Source organism: Colobus angolensis, unplaced genomic scaffold (genome assembly GCF_000951035.1).
Source record: "Colobus angolensis palliatus isolate OR3802 unplaced genomic scaffold, Cang.pa_1.0 Scaffold72, whole genome shotgun sequence".
NCBI classification, from domain to species: domain Eukaryota; kingdom Metazoa; phylum Chordata; class Mammalia; order Primates; family Cercopithecidae; genus Colobus; species Colobus angolensis.
In genome coordinates this window covers 3,029,590-3,035,056 of record NW_012120932.1, presented here as the reverse complement: position 1 = coordinate 3,035,056, position 5,467 = coordinate 3,029,590, and positions in this window count along the sequence as shown.

Below are 5,467 nucleotides of genomic sequence, written 5' to 3'. Positions count from 1 at the left end.
GGCGGATCACGAGGTCAGGAGATCGAGACCATCCTGGCTAACATGGTGAAACCCCGTCTCTACTAAAAATACAAAAAAAAAAAATCACAAAGCAGTCCTTGATTTTCTTGTTTTAAAGTTAATCCAAAGCAGAGTTCCTCCATCCCCATTACAACTTTCACATGCTAGGACTCTGAAATAACTAGTTAAGGTACCGTTTAAGGTCTCTGCCAGTTCTAAGATTTTATGACTGGGAACCCCAAGACCTGGGCTCTTGCTCTGCTTTTAGTAATTCTTTGTGACTTTGAGCAACACTTTAAAAATTTGGGTCCTTATCTGTAATAGAACTATGGGAAGTAGTACTTGACATGCTGTACGTTTACATTTATGATCTCAGGTGGTGATATCAGCTCCCCTTTTAGCACTCATGTTAGTGCATGCAGTAAGTGCCAAAGGAGTTTGTTTCGTTTTGTTGTTTTTAATGGGGACTTTATTTTGTGAGCTAAAGTGAACAAGAAACTAGAGGGGGAAAAACTTGAGCTTGAGCCATGGGTAGGATTTAGGGAGGACTTTTTGAGGTTGGAAGATGTATTGAGAAAGGAGAGAGCAGGCCCCAGAGCCGGATAGAGTACAGTTCAGGGAAACAGTGGTTATGCTGCAGGGGATGTGGAACTCTTCAAGGGCAGAAACTGTTTCGTTCCTGTCTATGCCAAGTACCTAGCACGTCAGTAGGGCGGTATTAAATGAAATCTAATAACGATGAAGTAGGCTGAAGTGGAAAGAAAGTATTAGCAAATAAATCAGGATGTTGTTGGGTATCAGAGTGAAGAGGTGCTGTGAGCTTCAATTAGAGGTTGGTAGTAGAGGCTGATGGGCCAGTGTGTTTTAGAAGATATTTATAACAAGAAGCCGTATAGCACTATGAGCCCTTCTGACATTTTCTTCATATGTTCATCGGAAACTTCTTGGTGAGTTTGCAAAGGTGCATATGACATACATTACCCTTTACCTTCCTATCTATGCTTCCTTTTTTACCCTTGAAGGCCAACTAAATGACCCTAAAGTGGAATCCATTTGGAAAATCTTAATGGATTTGCCAATATACATGAAAACTGAATTTTAAAATACTTTGAAGTTAAAAGACAAATAAAAATTGGCAACACTGTAAAAGTCTAAAAACATCTCTAAGAGACAAAACATTAATTTGAATGTCCAGTGGTTAAAAGCAAGGATCTGGAAGCAGACTGCTGAGTATGAATCCTAGTTCTGCCTCTTCCTAGCTGCACAGCTATACACTGGGCAAACTGTGTATCTTTTCTGTGCCTCAGTTTCTTCGTCTATAAAAGAGGGGTAACAATACTTACAGGCTGTTGGAAAGTGGATACAAACATCTTAAGAGCGAAGAACAGTGCTTGGTACACAGAAGTGCTGCATAAGCATTTGCTGATATGTTGTCCTTAATAAAGTGGATTTGTTTTTTCAAATCAGTAGGATAAAGTGAACACTCCTATTAAAATATGGTCTGTTTAAAAGGGTGTGAACTGACAACAAAAGAAAATGGCCAATACATGTGAAAAGATGCTCATCCTCACTAGTAATCAAATAAAGACAAATTTTTCAAAAACAATGAAAGCGTTCTCATATCAGTGGCATTGTAGAAGGAAACACTGGAGGCATTAGTATAAATTTCTGCAAGTCTACGGGCCAATTTGGCAGCAAGAATCGGAATCTTTAAAAGTGTTCTTTAATCCAGCATTTAGCCACTGCTAGGAATTTATGCCTAGAAAATAACAGGACATACATACAAAGATCCTCCACAGGCATCATCTTGTTTATAGTAGCCTCAAATCACAACCATGTACCAGTACACCATAGGGAGTGCATAAATTATGGTCCAAACATGCCATGAGAAGGTATGATCGTGGCCAGGCATAGTGGCTCACGCCTGTAATCCCAGCACTTTGGGAGGCCAAGGGCGGGGGGGATCACTTGAGGTCAGGAGTTTGAGACCAGCATAGCCAACATGGTGAAATCCCATCTCTACTAAAAATACAAAAATTAACCGGGCGTGGTGGCATGTGCCTGTAATTCAGCTACTCAGGAGGCTGAGGTGAGAGGATCACTTGAACCCAGGAGGCAGAAGCTGCAGTGAGCCGAGATCATGCCATGGCAGGCCAGCCTGGGTGACAGAGTGAGACTCCATCTCAATTAAAAAGAATTTCAGGCCGGGCGCGGTGGCTCAAGCCTGTAATCCCAGCACTTTGGGAGGTCAAGACTGGCGGATCACGTGGTCAGGAGATCGAGACCATCCTGGCTAATACGGTGAAACCCCGTCTCTACTAAAAAAAATACAAAAAACTAGCCGGGCGAGGTGGCGGGCGCCTGTAGTCCCAGCTACTTGGGAGGCTGAGGCAGGAGAATGGTGTAAACCCGGGAGGCGGAGCTTGCAGTGAGCTGAGATCCGGCCACTGCACTCCAGCCTGGGCGACAGAGCGAGACCCTGTCTCAAAAAATAATAATAATAATAAAATTAAAAAAAGAATTTCAGCTTAAAGTGTTCTTAGTTCTTCGACAGAACCAAGGTACTTATGGTTGACAAATATCTACAAGTCAAATCAAAGCATTTGTAAACAATAGGGGAAACAAAATTCATTGAGCGGGAACTTTGTCTTGCTCTCTCTTGTGCGTCCAGACACCACCATAGGGCCTAGCACCTGACAGGCATCCAAGAGATACAGACAAATAAGGCTGAGGCAGGAGAATTACTTGAACCTGTGAGGCAGAGGTTGCAGTGAGCTGAGATCCGGCCACTGCACTCCAGCCTGGGCGACAGAGCGAGACCCTGTCTCAAAAAATAATAATAATAATAAAATTAAAAAAAGAATTTCAGCTTAAAGTGTTCTTAGTTCTTCGACAGAACCAAGGTACTTATGGTTGACAAATATCTACAAGTCAAATCAAAGCATTTGTAAACAATAGGGGAAACAAAATTCATTGAGCGGGAACTTTGTCTTGCTCTCTCTTGTGCGTCCAGACACCACCATAGGGCCTAGCACCTGACAGGCATCCAAGAGATACAGACAAATAAGGCTGAGGCAGGAGAATTACTTGAACCTGTGAGGCAGAGGTTGCAGTGAGCTGAGATCGTGCCACTGCACTCCAGCCTGGGTGACAGAACGAGACTCTGTCTCAAGGGAAAAAAAAAAGTTCTGATAGTAATGTAGATCTATATTTATTGATATGGGAAGATTATCAGGATATGCTATTTTTTTTTCTTTTCTTTTTTTTTTTTGAGACAGAGTCTGGCTCTGTCTCCCAGGCTGGAGTGCGGTGGCCGGATCTCAGCTCACTGCAAGTTCCGCCTCCCAGGTTTACGCCATTCTCCTGCCTCAGCCTCCCGAGTAGCTGGGACTACAGGCGCCCGCCACCTCGCCCGGCTAGTTTTTGTATTTTTAGTAGAGACGGGTTTCACCGTGTTAGCCAGGATGGTCTTGATCTCCTGACCTCGTAATCCGCCCGTCTCGGCCTCCCACAGAGTGCTGGGATTACAGGCATGAGCCACTGTGCCCGGCCTTCTTTTTTGTTTGAGACAGAGTCTCGCTCTGTCGCCCAGGCCAGAGTGTAGTGGCACACTCTTGGCTCACTGCAACCTTTGCCTCCTGGGTTCAAGCAATTCCCTGCCTCAGCCTCCTGAGTAGATGGGATTACAGGCTCCTGCCACCATGCCCAGTTAATTTTTGTATTTTTAGTAGAGACAAGGTTTCACCATCTTGGCCATGCTGGTCTTGAACTCCTGACCTCATGATCCAACCACCTCAGCCTCCCAAAGTGCTGGGATTACAGGCATGAGCCACTGTGCCCGGCCAGGATATATTATTAAGTGAGAACTAAGGTTACAAAAAATTTGTTTGCCTTAAACAGCAGTTAACTCTGGAATTACTCCTGGCCTTTATTTTATATCTCTCTCTCTCTCTCTCTCTGGATTTCTGGCAGTATGTATTGCTTTCATAATTAGGAAAAAATATAAAAATAAAAGCCATGCCAGTAACTGATAGTTGTTCCCCAATATCCAATGTCTCCTTTTTCTATAGTAAACAGAAACCCAGTTTTTTGGTGATAGTAGAATTAAATTACCCCCTGAGCGTACCTGTGTGACTAAGTTCTGACTGGTGAGCTGTGAGCAGGATGGGGTTCTGGATTTCCTCTCTCTCCCGCTTTCTGATTTCTAGCTACCTGGGTGTCATTGGGGTGTGGTGGAGAGCTGCTCTACCCACCAGTTGCACGCAGCAGTGAAGAGCTAACCTGAGTCCCCTGGTAGCATCACAGGGCACTTTCTACACAAGCTTAGACTTTAAGTGAGGAAGACATGACTTCTATCTCATATAAGCCCCTGAAATTTGGGTATACTTCTGCTGGAAGCTGGCCCAATGTGGCAGACATGCATGTGGGCATTGTGTGGAGCGAACATGCAGCCTTTGGAATAGAACAAACATGAGTGAATGTCCAGCAACTCTGTTTCCTAGGAACACCTTTGGATAGAGACTTCATATTTCAGCTAGATCATACCTAGGAAAGTGATTTGGGACTGCTAAGTGATAAACAGAGCCTGGTTGTCATTAACGATCATTATTTGGCAACGGATAGGAAGAGCATGCATTTTGCAGTTTGGGATCAAGCAGAACAACCTGCTTGCAGTGCAAAGCAGCCCATGGTGTTCCTTGGGTTCCAGTCCAAGCATGCTCCCGTGTCCAGCCCGGGCCTACCTCTCCATTCGCCACTCCTGCCACTGCTCAGGTCACCTGGCATGCTTGTCCCATCTTCGTCTGGTTGCTCCTTGTCACCCAGATGGCACTTGGACCTCCCCTATTTAGAGAGGACTTTGCTGGCCACCCAGTGTAAATCTCCACCTTAAATCAGATTTCACCACTCCGTTTTTGTAACATTATAACATTTTGGCACTCTCTGGCTCCATCTTGCTTGTTTTATTGATGTTCTACCCCCATTAGGGCCAGGAACTTGTCTGGCATGTTTTCACTACTGTATCTTACATTCTAGAACAGGGCCTGGCAAACACAGTAGGTACCCAATAAATCTCTCTTGAAGTGTACAATTAGTGAAGAGATGGCCAGGCGTGGTGGCTCATGCTTGTAATCCTAGCACTTTGGGAGGCCGAGGCAGGCAGACTGCCTGAGCTCAGGAGTTTGAGACCAGCCTGGGCAACATGGTGCAACGTGGTAAAACCTCGTCTTTACTAAAAATAAAAATTAGCCAGCCATGGTGGCACATGCCTGTAGTCCCAGCTACGGAGGCTGAGGCACAAGAATCACTTGAGCACAGGAGGCAGAGAGTTCCAGTGAACCCGGTGAGCTGAGATGGCACCACTGCACTCTAGCCTGGGCGACAGAGGGAGACTCCACCTCAAAAACAAAACAAAACGGGCCGGGCGCGGTGGCTCAAGCCTGTAATCCCAGCACTTTGGGAGGCCGAG